Genomic DNA, 19134 nt, shown 5'->3' with positions numbered 1-19134 from the left:
TCGCAACTGGTATTGGATTTATATAAGACCTCGGTGAATCATATACTAGTATCTCTTAAATCAGTTGTTGTATGAAAGAAAAATGATATTAAACATTCGCAGTAGATCAAAGAAGTTGTACGCAATATTGTTTTTAATATTATGATAAGAAATTAAATTCATTTTTTAATTAATGGCTTATACATCATGTGCCAGTGTTTCAAGTAATAAGTAAGAAATTAATTTCAAAAGAACTGTGGAAAGACTTCGGTCCAAATTGTTCCTGGATGGTTCCCACTTAAATTGATTCAGAATATGTGCTTTATCAAGCAGGTAAATGGTGAGGTAAAATATACATTCTAGATAGAAAAGTCAAGTTCGATATACTGAAGACGGAAAATTGTCGATTCAATCATAATGGACTCCTTCACTGTGACAATGATAAATCACAAACACACACCCTTGAAGCTGTGCAAAGCTGATCTTTCAAACGTTGACGCAGCTGTCCATACGCAGCAACCAAAAACAACACGTTATAAACTAAGTTTCAATAATTCATTGCAATTTTCTCAAACATTTAAAGTGCTTTGTGTTGTTTTATTGATTTGCAATGACACTTTCAGTGTATGATTAGCAATTAATCATTACCACAACATTATATAATGTCGAAAGATTTAGTTGATATACATCACAGTCATACCGAATCTGCAAGATGTGCTGCACAAAAATAAAGCTGAAACGAGGAAACCTTTTAAGATATTAAAATTTTAAAACAATTTTTTGTTACCCTATTCCAATAAAAGATACACCCTTTTTTTCATTGTTGAAGTCTTAGTTCGTTTCATCACATACTAACTTGGTGACATCTCAAAAGCAGTCGTTATCCCAATGAACACCTGTTTTCAGAAATGACACATTATAGTTTAGTACAAAGAATTAAATAAAGAAACTTCTTATTTGAAAGCATATTACAGCTTTTTAAATTGATGGAATGTAGAACATTGTGTCGGCAGTTTCAGATATTTTGGTCATTAAAAGAATGAAAATGTATAATTTAATTTTTACAAAAAATCAACAGAATGATTGAAATGAAACCAAGATTAGAATGTGCAAAATGAGGAACATTGTACCAGCAGTTTCAGATATTTTGGCCATTAAAAAAATAATTAAATGCATAAAATTAAAAGAAGTAGTAGATGCCGTCACAATATTGACTTTTCAATCTTCAGGAGTACTGTACAACAATGTATTCGAGAAGTGGTGTAAATCAGATATGGATACTTAAATTTGGACTATTTGAAATCATAAAATTTTACCAAAATCAGTAACATAAAAACGTACGACTTTTCAACTCTATATACAAGCATTCCCCCATGAATCGCTCACGTGGCGCAGTGGTTAGAGCGCTTGCTCTAGAGTCGCAGAGTAAGAAGTTGATCCTTACGTCGCGGATTTGAATCCCACTGTGGGACGTGGAGACCGGTCCTTCGGATGAGATCGGATGAGTCGCAGTAGGTGCTGGCACGAAAAAGATCCCTCACTGCTCAATGGCCTTGAGTGCCGAGTATAGGTCAAAATTTGCAGCTTTCCACCGGCATGTGGTGGCGTCTCCATGTGAGTGAAAAATTTTCGAGAGGGACATTAAACAACAAACAAACAAACATTCCCCATGATAAATTAAAGTTCAGGCTTTTTAATACCACAACAGCTACTTTTTCAATAAAATGAAACTCGTAAATTAACTTACCTTGTCATTGGTCATTTGCAAAATTATTTTGTTAAAAAACTTTCTGTACAAACAAGTCTTGCTTGAGATTGACAATATATATGTGGTTTTTGGAGACCAGGTCTTCCAACAATCTGTTGGAATTCCCATGAACACCAATTTCGCCCCTTCATTAGCAGACCTATTTTTGTATTCATATGAAGCAATATTTATTCAAAATCCTATGCATGAGAAAAAGAAACTTTTGCTGTGGCTTTCTTCTCAACATTTCGATATATCGGTGTATTATCACTTAACAATAGTTATTTCCATTCATATGTCGACACGATATATCCCAGTGAGCTTGAAATAAAAGATACCACAGAGTCTGACACATCTGTTTCATATTTAGATATTTTACTAGAAAAAGACGTTAATGGTAATCTAACAACAAAGCTCTATGATAAACGGGATGACTTTGACTTTTCAATCGTCAACTTTCCTTACTTATGTAGCAATATACCCTCATCACCTGCATATGGGGTTTATATCTCTCAGTTGATTCGATACGCAAGAGCATTCTCTACGTTTGAACAATTTCTAAGGTAAGTAATTTGTTGATGAAAAAAGAATACCAACAGTCTCGTTTAAAGTCATCATTTCGTAAGTTCTATGGTCGATACAGACCTTGTCAGCAAATACAATCTATCATTAAGTCAAGTGCTGACTGACTTTTTTCTGTTATTTCCCGATCATGACAAGGAGCACACGGCAGGTGTGAGCTGTCGGTAGGGGATGCTCATTCCTCCGTGGCACCTGATCCCACCTCTGATGTTTTAGAGGTCCATGTCTGCTCTGCTCCCGATTGTATTGTTTGAATGGATTTTTAAGCTTGAATACTGTTCGTTTTCTCCATATATTTCATAATGGATGTTTAACTGAATATAGACGATAATGGCCAACTAATAACTAAACTGTGTGATAAACGGAAGACTTCAGCTTTTCCATCGTTATCTTCCCTTATTAAGGTCTTCCGTTTCCAACGGAAGACCTTCTACAGATTGTGATGATTAAGATTATTAAGGTCTTTCGTCTCAACGGAAGACCTTCTTATTATTCTGTTGTTTCTTTTCAACTTTTTTTATTATTATTCTTACCGATTTTGTGCACGCGATTTCTCGTAAATGCATCGATGGATTTTCATGAAACTTTCAGCAATGGTGGCAAATTATATGAACTTAAGGCATTTTTTTTATTTTGATGATGTCACTTCCGGTCGAGAGTTATACTTGATTTTCTCTTTTTAAATTGAAATTTTGTCTGTGCCTCTTCTCAAAAACGGTTGAAGATGGAGTCATGAAACTTTCTGGGATAATAGATCATGATCTGTACATTTGTCTCCGGTGTTTCGTTTTTTCCGGCGTCACTTCCGTTGTACACCAGAAGTAGCTTAAAAATATGCAATTTTTGATTTTTTTTAATTATTTTTAAATGTTTATAACATTGACATATAAAGTGTTTCAAGTCATTTCATTTCCACCGGAAGTTGTACTTTTAAACCGGAAGTTGTCCAAAAAATGAATATTTTTCATCCAAACTTTCAGGAAAGATTTGTACACACTCACTGTGGAGTTTTAAGTCGTCTTGAGCACTTCTTGTCATACCGGAAGTGAATTTAAAAGAACCGGAAATAGATCGAAATTAAAAGATATCACTTTTTCATGTGTTTCTAAACATATTTTAAATAATTCAATCGCCTATTTTATCCAATTATACTTGTTCTTCCTTCTTTTCTTTTTTTGAGTAAATCTATCACAGTCAACATCGTAAATCGGACGGAAGACCTACTCGTTGCTTTGCAACGAGCTTTGCTCTAGTTCTTATTATTCTTTTTTTTTTCCTAGACGACAACTTTGAAGCTTCATATCTTCCTCATTACTGAACAGATTTTGTTCAAATTTTCAGAGCTTTTAGACTTTACAAAACACTATCAGAATACAGTAATACAATTCGGAAATTACCTTCTGTTCACGAGTTATTCCCCTTTGATTGAAATTTGAATGCCTTTGATTTCTAGACAAAGGCTTTGAGACTGTAATAATTGGAGCACAAAACCCTTTGAAATTGAAAAGAAGAAGCATTGAAGTTGTGCACATCGGTTTTTCTTTCTTGATTTTTGCATTAAAAATGGCGCTAGAGAGGGGTCAAAAGTTAGAACGCGGAAAAGAGCAAAAATTTTGACATATTTTCCTTTATATCTTTAAAATTAAAAATAATTTGTTAACACATGTAGAATAAAAGTTGTGCATAATTCCAAAAGATTTCATTTAATATCATTTAAAAGGGTCTGGCCCCTAAAATTAGGGATCTAGAGCCCTTGAAAGTTTTCGCTTTATAACTCAAAAACGGTAAATATTTCGATATGGCTTTCGGAATTAAAGTTGCTCTTTAACACCTTATTGATCTCATAAAAATGTTGTTTTGTTCCAGTATTGCGTAATATGTCGTAATGTGTAGGTAAAAAGCAGGTCCCGTAAACAAGTAAGCGTTTTCATTCGGCAAGTAAATCAGAACTCTTCATGTGTATAACTTAAACACATTTGCTATAAATAATATACCCTACTGTATTTAATGTTAATTTTCTTCTAAATAAGGTTTTTAACGTGTTCTGTGGTTCACTCATAAATTATTTTTTACAACTTTCTTTTCTTTTTTAATTTAGTTTTAAAGGGAACAAAACGTCTTCAAATAAAGGAAGGAATTAAATGTATCTATATAACTATGTAAGTAATATTAAACTTTAAGCACCGAATAATTAATGATCATTAACTGTACGCATTTTACGTTCTCCATGTTCACCTAGATGTTTTTAGTTATGTAACACAACCCGCGATCCCATGTTGCCGAGGTCACCATCGACCAGCCACCTGCGGTCATAAACCATGTAAACAAAACAAATATCTGTGAAGACTCTGATCACGTTTTAAATTCATCGTGTAGAAACAACGACTAATGAAACATTATGTTTTTTTTTATTTATATTGAATCTTTAAGATAACTTAATCTCATCTTTGATTTAATCTTAAATCCAAACACTAGTGCATAAAATCATTTCGAATTTTTGATCGCTTTTACCGGCCTGTTCACTGTCGACACAACAATACGATTAAAAAAAAAACAACAAACAATTTATTTCTCCGTCCCGTGTAATTAAGGTCTTCCGCTCCAGGCGGAAGACCTTCTACTGATTCTGATGGTTAAGATTATTCTTATTATTCTTTTTTTTTCCTAGACGCCAACTTTGAGACCTCATATCTTGCTCATTTCTCAACGGATTTTGCTCAAGTTTTCAGGGTTTAAAGACGTTACAAAATTCTATCAGAATGCTGTCAAACATTTCAAAAACCCACTTCCGCTTTTGGGTTATCTCCCTTTAAATGAAAATTTAGGAGGCTTCATTTCCAGACAAAGGCTCAGAGACTACAGAAGCTGGAGTAGAAATTCTACCGAATTTAAATAATAGAAGCACTGAAGTTGTGCACATCGGTTTTTGTTTTTCAATTTCTGTATTCAAAATGGCGCTAGAGAGGGGTCAAAAATTAGAACGCCAAAAAGAGCGAAAATTTACACATATTTTCCTTTTTATCTTCTAAACTAAAAATATTTGGATAAAACATGTAGAATAAAAGTTGTGCACAATTTTAAGGCCTTTCATTTGAGACCACTAAAAAGGGTCTGGCCCCTAAAATTAGGGATCTGGGGCCCTTTAAAGTTTTTGAATTATAACTCAAAAACGGTAAATATTTCGAAATAGCTGCCGTAATTAAAGTTGTTATTTAACATCTTATTGATCTCAAGAAAATGATATTTTGTTTGAGTCTTGTGTTCTAAATGAGCTAGAAGCATAACACATATACAGGTAAGTGTTTTCATTCAGCAAGTAAACAAGAGCTCTTCATGCGTGTAATTAAAATAAACTTACTATAAATAATAAACCTTGCTATATTAGATGCTAATATTCTTTAGAATCAGGTTTTTGAAGTATTTTGTGCTTTATTTCCAAATTATTTACTGACAACTTTCCCTTTTATTTCGTTTGTTTTCAAATTTGGATAAACCAGTCTACTAAACAGGGATAAAAAGATAACCTTTTCTTCTTATCATATAAAAACAAACAATAAAGTTAGAAAATAAAACAAAACTTTAAACATAGACTATTCACAGCCATTAAGTACACGCCTTTTACATTCACCTCGTGTGTTTACAATTATGTAACCCCTCCCTCGATAGCGCGTGGCAAAGGAGGTCACCGAGGATCAATCGGCGTGTGAACCAGCGACCTAAGGTCATACACAAAACAAACCATAGAATGGCCATTCCAAATACATTTTAACTAAGTGATGAGTGGATAAATATGATGAATCTTTCAGATTATTTCATATCTTTGATTAAGTCGCTAGTACATTTCGATTTATATTTTATTCGCTCAATTACAAGAAAGTTGCATATTTATTCTTATAAACATTGCATTGTTGAGATAATTGCGCTTTGTGGAAAATTACTTTAAAATCATTTCGAATCTTTCATATGGTTCCGTCTTACTGTTTAATTATCACTCGCTCGTTTTAATCAGCTAGTCTTAACTGCCTTTCACTTATTCACTTCAAATTCAATGCATTTTGAATGCCGAAAAGACCACTTTCTTTGCGTATTAAAGAAACAGTTTATTTATCTCTCTTATGTTATTATTTAACGAGTTGCTATTTCTTTCATGAACATTAAACAGGATGTATATAATTAAAAACGATAATTGTATGTAGAGGTCACATTTTTAATTGTCAGGAAAATCGAAAATAAAATTAAGTACTTTTGAGTTTGTATTATTTTCTTCCTACGTTACTTACAATTATATTATTGCATACAAAATACTAGGTCGGACGCATGTAACTTAACCGCCTCAATATTTCACTTGTATTTGAAAATTCTATCGAGCGTCGAATGAATTTTACCCGTTAAAAAGTGTACCAAAAAACCCCTTCCTATGCAGTTTTCTTTGGGAAACAATTGGCTTAGATAGTCTACTCCGACAGGTGTTGACAAAACTCACGCAATGAGAAGACATACATTTCAAACTTGTGACCTCTTGGTCAGTGCATATGAAGATTACGCATGGCAATTAGTGTCTGGAAAACGAAGTATGTTTTATAAGTGATTTGACAGGTTAAGATTTGTTCTCATTCCAAATTAAATACAAATACAAACCCTTTATTTTCTTTGTTATTTTATACCGTCAGTTATATCAGATAGATTGTTTTAAAAACGTGTTGTTTAGGAAGATTAATCTTATGCATTTGTTTTATTTCATCTAATAAATTGAATTTACCCATGACACAAATTATTGGTACATGCATGTAAGTACGCGTAAATGCGATTTAATTTGTTTATGCGGAAGAGCGCCCAAAATAAATACACTTCGAACTCTGGAATTTCCCTATTTTACTGTTTAAATCATAGGTCCACTCAGCTGACGAGTTGTTTTAATAACGGTAATAAATTATATTCAAGTCCTGACCAGCGATCGTTACGGTTGGTGACATTGCAATTAAACAGGTCGATACTAAGGTACTAAGATACTAATGGGTGTATATATTTTCACCTAATATGTTTTCATTGAGTGTTTTCATAAGAAGTAAATTGCTGGAGGATATCATGTTCTCCCTGATCACATCGATAGCGTGTAGAAACAGCGGTATATGAACACACGCTTTTGTGTACAAAGCAAATGTGTAAACCAAAAGGATGGAAAAAAAACGACGAATTAAAAACATTTCTCTATATTAACTGAAATTATTGTCTTTAGACAGATAAAAATAAATGATTATCCGCCATAGAACATGTGAAAATTATACCCAAATACAATGTAACGAAGGATTTTGGGTTTAATCCCGAGTACACAATTATAGCAATGATGTGTACATGTACATGCAGAATACCTCTTTTTTTATCCTTCGTCCACGTGTTCCTCCTTAACGGAAAAAATTATCAGTAAATTATATTATACCGAACGAGGTTGAAAAATGCCGAACTTTATTTCTTAAAATTAACAGCAATTATCCGACTTTTCTCATATCACTGTAAAAATGCCGTAAAAACTAAAACCGTCTGGTTTGACTTTGTCAACGCGTTTTAGATCGGGTTTGAGATTTTTATTAAATGTCTGGAGTATTTCGCTTATTCTGCAAGTCCGTATAATGAAAGAAAACACAAACAGATTTAGAGGAGGTTCAGGGGGCCTGCCCCCACTGGCGGGTTTAAGTGGGGCTTGGGGGCGCACGCCCCCCCCCCCCCTTAAAATTTTCAAAATATGACATGACTAATATTAATAATGCCATACTTTGGTTTTATAATTAATGGTCAATTAAAAAATGGTAATTTTATTTTATGACCAAGTATCGGTTTTCTTAAAAATCAAGTCTGAAAACCTTGCATTCCCTAGGCTATGAATATTATCTCAATTATTCAAAGCGGAAAACGTCTACTGATTTCGTTTGAAGGGTAGACAGCACTAGTCAATTTCCTATGATGACGCAAAGAAAGGCTGGTCGAAGGTAAATAACATTCGGCAAACCTCGGCTGATTCCGTCACCTTCATCCAGATGAGGTACGAATCGGCCGAGGTGTGCCGAGTGAGGTAAATAAATGAATTTAAAAGGTCTACGTTACAAACCTATCCACTGATTGATGTATTTATTTATTAAATGGTGTAACTATGCAGTAATTTACTTACATAGATACAAGACTTTTTTTTAACGTCAGGATATAGGTTAGAATGGTCACAGACGAGTGTAACTTCGACCACCTGGTTAATTTCGACTGTTCATAAATACCTTAAAATAATTTGTTTATAACCCATTATAGTGTACACACATCTATTTTATGCAGAAAGAAAGTGCATTTTTCATATACAAATCAATGTTGATAATAATAGGCGAAATTTATTTCTTTACTGGAAAATTACATCCAAGAAGAAACTTTATCGCCCGAAAAATTACGGACGAGTATTTTTAAACCATTGCGGGGAATTATCAGTTTATCACCTCTAAAAATATCTTGTATATACAGAAAGACACAGTGGATATTCCTGGCGTGAAATTTATCAACTATGTTTAAATTGGCAACTTAAATTCATACCTTTTAAATTTATAGTATTTAGTTTTTACAAATAAAATGCAAATCAGCTGAACAGAAATCGGCCGAAGTTACCCTTTGCATGAATACGGCGTCAGCAGGTAACTCAGTTCGACCAATGAAAATGACGCAATGCTATTTGTTACCAGAAAAAAATCATGACCACCATCCGTATAAAAAAAGTATTAGGATAAGTATTATGTACAAGAATATTCCGTAGAAACTAGTTCTATAACCGTGAAAAAATCATCTGTTTTGTTTACATGCGGTTTAGATGCCTGCGCATATATATATTTGTAGCATGCCTTGATAAATCGGTAAATTAGTCTCTAGGCACCTGGTGCACTTAATGTCTTCAAATTAGGTACATTTTGAAAATTGCTTTTTTTTCTTTTTGTCAGCATTTTTTCACAATCTTTTATGTTTTACAACAGAATAATTTAAATTAATATATATGTATTTTTTTAAATTAGAGATGACGCGAATAATTTCATTTATATTTGCACATCGATCGAAAATACCCCGTGTGCAGTTGAAGTTACCCAACACACATATCTTGTAAATCGAACACATTTATTTTATATCATGACGAATAATACATATAACACAATGTAATCTGAACAATAAAAGGTATTCCGAAGGAAAAATAATCCAGTAAATCAGTAAATGTTGAGCGTAATACATGTAATAGGCAGTGACATACTTGAACAAAACCCCCTGCCTGAACGAAGTTATCCACGCCCCCCCCCCCCTCCCCATCACAAATCCTATATCCGCCCATGGCCCCCTTTTGTATCCAAAATATACACAAGATTTAATAAATCAATTTGTAATGTGGCTTTGGGCCCCTACCCCGACACAAAACTGGTCGGGCCCCCTTTTCAAGATTCCTGTTTCCACCACTGAAAAAGAATGTGTTGTTCCCTTGGATGTCGATATCTGAATTATGTTTTATTTAAACACCTAGTCTAATATATCATGGGCGCCAATAATAGGACGATTATTTGTTTTTTAAAATAAAGTGGTTCTTACAGATGTTAAAAAAACCTTATAAACGGCTAAATAATTATTTAATTCATCTACAACAAATGTTAGTTTAGTTCTTTGCTTTCATAATCTAACTTTTTATAAATTAACACGAAAGTCGTGCGATCGTATACAAATACTCAGAAGCAATCTTTCATATTAAATGAACGTATAGGTGAATAAATTTCCTCTCATCACTATACGTAAACCCCCATCCTCGAAATAAATAGAATGTTTTCCTTCGCAGTCGATTGGTTTTACCAGGTACATGTCAGTACAAGTGAGGATGGAGCTTTATAGAAGCAGGTGATGAATTCCGAGAGAAAGGCACTGCCTATATTATATACATGTACATTCTTAGGGACCTGGTTTTCTGAACCGATCTCACTGTTATTCAAAGACCTAGCTAGAAATTCTCTCTCTCTCTCTCTCTCTCTCTCTCTCTCTCTCTCTCTCTCACTCACTTTGAAATGCAGGCCCGTCGATTGTAAAAAAAAAAGACAAAATAATTTCAATTTTTAATAAGTATCTCATCTCCCAAGCCAAAGACCCAAGTAAGCTTTTGCTGTTCATAATTCTTCATCTTTGTTTGCTATATTGGTGTATATAAGCATTAACGTCGTTGTTGTTTTAAAGCTACTCGTAAATTTTTCTCATTTTTATCTTATGAAGAACCACTGGACCATAACAACGAAAATTAATACAGAATATTTTGGTAATGTTTTGTTCAAATGAAGGGTCACATCCTCTTTTAATGGATACATGTAGAAAAAATTAGATGGGGTCCAGGCGCAGATCAAGGAATTTTCTTCCACGGAGGGGGGGGGGGGATCCCAATAAAAAAAAATATTTCAACCCAGAAATTTCTTGACGAGCCAAAAAAAAAAAAGTAACTCTTTTCCCAAACGTGAAAAACCTATTTCGTGTGTGTGTTTGTGTGTGTGTATGGGGGAGGGGGGGGATCGTTGACTTTTTAGCTCAAGTGAGCTTTTCTGATCACCCGTTGTCCGTCGTCCGTCCGTCTGTCTGTCCGTCCGTCCGTCCGTCTGTAAACTTTTCACATTTTCAACTTCTTCTCAAGAACCACTGGGCCAATTTCAACCAAACTTGGTACAAAGTATCCTTAGGTGAAGGGGAGTTTAAATTGTTAAAATGAAGGGCCAAGTCCCCTTACAAGGGGAGATAATCAAGAAAAGACAAAAATAGAGTGGGGTCATTAAAAAATCTTCTTCTCAAGAACCACTGGGCCAAAAAAGCTGAAACTTATGTGGAAGCAACCTGGGGTAGTGGAGATTCTAAATTATTAAAATCATGACCCCCGGGGGTAGGCCGGGGCCACAATAGGGAATCCAAGTTTTACATTGAAATATGTAAGAAAAATCTTTAAAAATCTTCTTCTCAAGAATCACAAGGCCAGAAAAGCTGAAACTTATGTGGAAGCATCCTGGGGTAGTGGAGATTCTAAATTGTTAAAATCATGCCCCCCGGGGGTAGGCCGGGGCCACAATAGGGAATCCAAGTTTTACATTGAAATATGTAAGAAAAATCTTTAAAAATCTTCTTCTCAAGAATCACTAGGCCAGAAAAGCTGAAACTTATGTGGAAGCATCCTGGGGTAGTGGAGATTCTAAATTGTAAAAATCATGACCCCCGGGGGTAGGGCGGGGCCACAATATGGAATCCAAGTTTTACATTGAAACACATAAGAAAAATTTTTAAAAATCTTCTTCTCAAGAATCACAAGGCCAGAAAAGCTGAATCTTATGTGGAAGCATCCTGGGGTAGTGGAGATTCTAAATTGTTCAAATCATGACCCCCGGGGGTAGGGCGGGGCCACAATAGGGAATACAAGTTTTACATTGAAATATAAAGGAAAAATCTTTGAAAATCTTCTCCTCAAGAACAACTGGGCCAGAAAAGCTGAAACTTATATATAAGCATCCTGGGGTAGTGGAGATTCTTAATTGTAAAAATCATGACACCCGGGGGTAGGGCGGGCCCACAATCAGTATTACAAGAGGGGAAATCTGGTTAAGAACAGCATGGCTAAAGTTACTCAGGTGAGCGATGTGGCCCATGGGCCTCTTGTAAAGCTTCATACCTAAGACTTTTCATACCATTTTAACACAGATCCGCGTTTTGGGGGAAGGGTCCGTGTTTTCTAAGGGGGGGGGGGGCATGGTCAGTTTTACTTGTTAGCTCACCTGAGCTGAAAGCTCAAGTGAGCTTTTCTGATCACCCGTTGTCCGTCGTCCGTCCGTCTGTCTGTCCGTCCGTCCGTCTGTAAACTTTTCACATTTTCAACTTCTTCTCAAGAACCACTGGGACAATTTTAACCAAACTTGGTACAAAGTATCCTTTGGGGAAGGGGAGTTTAAATTTTTAAAATAAAGGACCAAGTCCCCTTACAAGGGGAGATGATCAAGAAAAGACAAAAATAGAGTGGGGTCATTAAAAAATCTTCTTCTCAAGAACCACTGGGCCAGAAAAGCTGAAACTTATGTGGAAGCATCCTGGGATAGTGAAAATTCTAAATTGTTAAAGTCATAACCCCCGGGGGTAGGGCGGGGCCACAATAGGGAATACAAGTTTTACATTGAAATATATAGGAAAAATCTTTAAAAATCTTCTTCTCAAGAACCACTGGGCCAGAAAAGCTGAAACTTTTTTTGGAAGCATCCTGGGGTAGTGTAGATTCTAAATTGTTCAAATCATGACCCCCGGGGGTAGGGCGAGGCCACAATAGGGAATACAAGTTTTACATTGAAATATATAGGAAAAATCTTTAAAAATCTTCTTCTCAAGAACCACTGAGCCAGAAAAGCTGAAACTTATGTGGAAGCATCCTGGGGTAGTGTAGATTCTAAATTGTTCAAATCATGACCCCCGGGGGTAGGGCGAGGCCACAATAGGGAATACAAGTTTTACATTGAAATATATAGGAAAAATCTTTAAAAATCTTCTTCTCAAGAACCACTGAGCCAGAAAAGCTGAAACTTATGTGGAAGCATCCTCAAGTAGTGTAGACTCTAAATTGTTCAAATCATGACCCCGGGGATAGGGCGGGGCCACAATAGGGGGAATCTCAAGTTTTACATTGAAATATATAGGAAATATCTTTAAAAATCTTCTCAAGAACCACTGGACCAGAAAAACTGAAACTTATGTGGAAGCATCCTGGGGTAGTGTAGATTCTAAATTGTTCAAATCATGGCCCGTGGGGGTAGGCGGGGCCACAATAGGTATTACAAGGGGGGAAGTCTGGTAATGAACAGCATGGCCAAAGTTACTCAGGTGAGCGATGTGGCCCATGGGCCTCTTGTTTAGTATATACATTTAACTGCCCCCAACCCCCTCTAGATCATGGGGTCATTTGAAAATAGTATTCTCAAGAATCCCTGGCCTAGAATGAGAAAATTTCCAACATAGCATACATTCATTTTTTTTTTCAAATATTGATTCCAGGGAGAAGGTTTGGGCCGGAAAGAGTGTTCATAATTTAACAAAGGAATTTATATATCCCCCCAAACAAAGTGTGTGGGTTTGGGGTGGGGGTGTTTTGAGTCTTTTGGAATCACACTGTCCGTCTGCCTAGCTGTCCGTCTGTACGTGATAGTTCGCCAAGGATATTATAACTTTGTTATGAAGAAACTGGAAGGTCATACTTGGTACAAAGATTACTAATGATCCGAAGGTGTGTCATGGTTTTGATCCAATATCATTCCAGCAAGTTCAAGGTCATTGGAAAAAAAATAGCAAGTATCAAACTTGATACAGAAATTGCTTATGACAAAATTAAAGGGTTTGACACGACTTTCATCCAAGGTCATTCCTGTAAGTTCAAGGTCACTGACAGAAAACTGTAAGACTACTGTATGTGTTATAACTTTTGAAGCTCATACTTGGAACAAAGATTGCTTATGATCCACCGGTTTGAGATAACATAGTACTAGACTGGCAGAAGAAGTGGCAAAATTCGTGCCTGGATTATAAATTTATAAGGGGTGGGAGGAACACAGGAAACTTTTTCTCAGATTGCTTGAGATGGGTTTTCCTGACCTTGAACAAAGGTTTTTTTCGGCAAGTTCAAGGTCACTGGCAGATAAATATTATTTTTTTTCCATTTGCTATAACTTTGTTACATAAAATCACTGGAAGCTTTTACTTGATACAGAGATTGCTTATGATCCAAGAATGTGTTTTGACCTTGATCCAAGGTCTTTCTGGCAAGTTCAAGGTCACTGACAGAAAAGTGCAATATTCTTTTTCAGGTATATCTTTGTCATTGGGTATCACTGGAAGCTCATAATTTTTTCAATGGTTGTTTTTGACCTTAACATAGGTCATTTAGGCAAGTTCAAGGTCACTGATATAATAAGTGTAAAATTCAAAAAGGTCTAGTCGCCCAAGTGGCGCAGTGGTAAGAGTGTCTGCTCTAGAGTCGTGGATTATGGAGTTGATCCTTACGTCGCAGGTTCGAATCCCACTGTGGGACGCAGAGACTGATCCTTCGGATGAGACCGTACAAACTGAGGTCCCGTCTGGCAGTAGGTGCTGGCACGAAAAAGATTCCTCACTGCTAAATGGCCATGTGTGCCGAGTATAGGTCAAAATTTGCAGATCTCCATCGGTAAATGGTGGCGTCTCCATATGATTGAAAAATTCTCGAAAGGGACGTTAAACAACATACAAACAAATAAACAAAAAGGTCTATACTTTTGTAATAGAAAAAATTGCATGCATTTGCATTTCACTGAAAAGATGATAAATATATCATCCAGAGTGTGTAATGGCCTTGACTTAAATTCGAGGTCACTTAGAATATGATGTTTTTGATGAATAGTCTGAAAGAACACGTGACTGTGATTTTTTTTTTTTATGTCGGTGACATAAAGATGGTGTTTGCTCTTAGCAAGCTGCAGAATGTGTCATGGCTTGACGCAAAGTTATTTGGACAAGTTCAAGTTCACTGACAGGGGAATTTTACATTCCTTTACTGTCTTTCTACTGTTGAAACATTGAAAGTTGATGCCCCTTACAGTATTGTTTATAACCTTAAAATGTTGCATGAACTTGACTCAAGGTCGCTCTGTCCTGTCCGGAGCTCCGACGGAAGACCTATTCGTTGCATTGCAACGAGCTCGGCTCTAGTTGTAATCTATTTCAATTGTAATTGAAAAGGTGCTAAGGCAAAAAATTGCAATTAGTGATGGAAGTATTCATGTATTAAGTATTAATACTTGTGTAAAGTATAATTTTTTACTATCAGTCTCTTGTTTCTTCATTTAATTTTTCATTAAATATTAAATAAACTATATACATCAAATAATACTTTTAAACATACAATAATTCACGCCTTCTTACAGCACAGTTTACATTCCGCTCTGTCGCTTTGTAACCCAGTCTTCGTTCACACGTGGCCGCAGAGAGCCGGGGTCATATCGGTGTTAAATATGGAACGCCGCAGCTGCCTTATGTGGAGAACATTCATTATATGCTGATACTTTAACATTATATGCTGATAGTTTGTCATTATATGCTGATGGTTTGTCATTATATGCTGTTACTTCAACATAATATGCTGATACTTTAACATTATATGCTGATAGTTTGTCATTATATGCTGATAGTTTGTCATTATATGCTGTTACTTCAACATTATATGCTGATACTTCAACATTATATGCTGATAGTTTGTCATTATATGCTGATAGTTTGTCATTATATGCTGATAGTTTGTCATTATATGCTGTTACTTCAACATTATATGCTGTTACTTCAACATTATATGCTGTTACTTCAACATTATATGCTGATAGTTTGTCATTATATGCTGTTACTTCAACATTATATGCTGATACTTTAACATTATATGCTGATAGTTTGTCATTATATGCTGTTACTTCAACATTATATGCTGATACTTTAACATTATCTGCTGATAGTTTGTCATTATACGCTGATACTTCAAGAGAAAAAATCCAAAAAAAAAAAATTGTTTTCAATTGCAAAGTTTAGTATATATATACATGTACATGTATTGTACATGTATTGGCAAATTGATGGGACGAAAAGGGATAGGAGGCACGTGTAAGCAGTCTTGAATATACTGGCGTATTTGGGAAGGGGTAGAGAGTACATATATAATATTAAGAGTGAACTAAACGAAGATAGCTTTGCAAAAAGCGCGTGCACTGCACGAAAATTTAAATATATTTTGGAAGTTCAGGAACTCTTCATCGTATTAAAACTTCGCTGTTTTTTTAAACATCAATGATGTTACAGGACATCAAAGCAGAATAATACAATTTATAGGGGACAAACATTTGATTCGATGAAGGGGGGTGCAATTTTTTTTTCTTCGAGTCATATTATTTATTTTCATGTCACTTCGTGAATGATAGATTATTCATTTTCTAGATGACCAGGTACAGATTATTTATTTTCACACAAAACAAAAAAGTCTAACCAAACTCGAAAACTCCATTTCTTTGGGGAGAGGGGTGGGCCTACCGCCACGCCAAATTCATCCTCGTACAGATGATTAATTCACATATGATAACCCCCCTCCCCCCTCCCACGCGTATAGCATGGTCGTTCCGGCCTCAGAACCACGCGTCAGCACTTAAGTTTTTGATATGTCTTTTATATGTAATTTTCAAATCGGTAGGACGGGGGTTGTTGTTCAGGGATTTCATTGTTATGACATCGACATAGTAATTTAGGCTACTAATGACTCAAAAGCTTTTCCAGAATCTAGCTGCCATTGCATTTTAACTGGACTATTTTAGCTGGTCTATACATCCAATGCCATGCATGCGATCATTCTGGAAAACTGTAAAATCACCGAAACTGAGATAATGAAGTTAGTTTGAACTTTGTGAATATTTATGGAGTTGTAATCTTGCCAACAGCCCCCCCCCCCCTTCCCCTTTCCAAAAAAAAAAAAAAATAAAAATAAAAATCATAAACTCAAAAATAATATTTTTAACATCCAAACAATCAATATAATATTTCACTAAACATTCTTCAATTTCGATTAAATTATACTCATGCAGTATAAATTCATCTATAAGAAATCATATTAAAATACATGTATTTACTTGTATTTATTTATTTTTTACAATAATGCATATAATCATGTAACTTGTAAGCCAGTAAACACATTCCAGAGGGGTATACATGATTTCAAGATGAAAGGGGGGGTGGTTTGTTTGTTTGATTATTGTTTAACGTTCCTCTCGAGAATTTTTCACTCAGATGGAGACGCCACCACTTGCCAGTGGAGAGCTGCAATTTTTTTTACCAATACTCGACAATTAGGGCCATTGAGCAGCGAGGGATCTTTTTCGTGCCAACACCTACTGCGACACGGGGCCTCGGTTTATACGGTCTCATCCGAAGGATCGGTCTCCACGTCCCACAGTGGAATTCGAACCCGCGACGTAAGGACCAACTTCTTACTTCGCGATTCTAGAGCAGACGCTCTAACCACTGCGCCCGGACGCGGGCGACCGGGGGGAGGGGGGGTTAATATTAATGACAACATAAACTCAAAATACTTGTAGTAAAAATGAGTATATAAGAGCAAAGATTTTCTCAAGATTCAGGTTTTCTCTGTTGAATATCAAGACCATAAAAGTTTTCTAAAACTTTTCTTTCTTTCAACCTCTTACTTTTTTCTTCATTTTTTTTTTTGAAGACGTACATATACCACACCTATATACTTTATGTATATATATATATAAGTGTGGTACATCTTTTTTAAACGTGGGTTTTCTTGACTGAAAGTGTCAGAATCTTTATTTTAACAACTTTTAAGTATTTTTAAAGTATTCATAAATTATTTATTAACAACCCAAAAGATAAGCCCCTATGATTACACATACATATTTTAAGATACAACGTTAGTTTTCCTTGAAATGATGAATGTGAACAACGATCGAAATGTCTATATCTACTTGAACCTTTAAAATCCGACCAAAGGGACCTTATTAGCTGAGAAAAGGCGTGCATACGTCGAACAACCTGCAATATTCCATCTTAATAAAAACTTAATATTCTCACACATTCTGTTAAAAAACGCGTTTTGGACGATTTTTGCAACACGATCCCGATGTTTAACCTATTTTTAAAGCACCATATAGTGAAGTATCATCATATAATGTTAAAGTATCAGCATATAATGTTGAAGTATCAGCATATAATGTTGAAGTATCAGCATATAATGACAAACTATCAGCATATAATGTTGAAGTATCAGCATATAATGTTAAAGTATCAGCATATAATGTTGAAGTATCAGCATATAATGACAAACTATCAGCATATAATGTAAAAGTATCAGCATATAATGTTGAAGTAACAGCATATAATGACAAACTATCAGCATATAATGTTGAAGTATCAGCATATAATGTTGAAGTAACAGCATATAATGACAAACTATCAGCATATAATGTTAAAGTATCAGCATATGATGTTGAAGTAACAGCATATGATGACAAACTATCAGCATATAATGTTAAAGTATCAGCATATGATGTTGAAGTAACAGCATATAATGACAAACTATCAGCATATAATGTTGAAGTATCAGCATATAATGTTGAAGTAACAGCATATAATGACAAACTATCAGCATATACTGACAAACTATCAGCATATAATGAATGTTCTCCACATAAGGCAGCTGCGGCGTTCCATAGTTAAAATACATTGTGTACTCATAGCGATTAATGGAAAATTGGGTTTGAAATCATTTCGAATCTTACATATTATTTTATTTCACTCTATCTCACGCTTATTTTTTATCAATCCAAACCGCCCGTGCATTTATTCATTTCAAGTTTTATGCATTTTAATTGCCGACTTAACCATTAAGTTTGCAACAATTTATTTTTCTGTCTCATGTTTTAAACTGCATGTACACATGCATGATAATTGTAAGTGGAGGTGACTTTTTCAATTCTCGGCATCCTCACAATGTCAAGGTATTGTGATTTCGAAACCTTAATTGACATTGTGAGGATGAATTCTCGGGAAAATCGAAAAGTTTTACGGATATATACATACATACATGCATGCAAGTACAGAACATGCTCTTTTTACAAGCACGATCATGAATTCGAATGTACAAGTGTACATGTATATGCAAGAGCGCCCCAAATGTACGCATATCGAGTGTTTAAAATACAGAGAAATACAAAATCCCCGGTCTCTGTTTTACATTATCT

This window comes from Saccostrea echinata, unplaced genomic scaffold (assembly GCF_033153115.1).
Source record: "Saccostrea echinata isolate AGI-Se365-2 ecotype Australia unplaced genomic scaffold, CSIRO_AGI_Sech_v1 ptg000023l, whole genome shotgun sequence".
NCBI classification, from domain to species: domain Eukaryota; kingdom Metazoa; phylum Mollusca; class Bivalvia; order Ostreida; family Ostreidae; genus Saccostrea; species Saccostrea echinata.
This window is presented reverse-complemented; position numbering follows the sequence as displayed.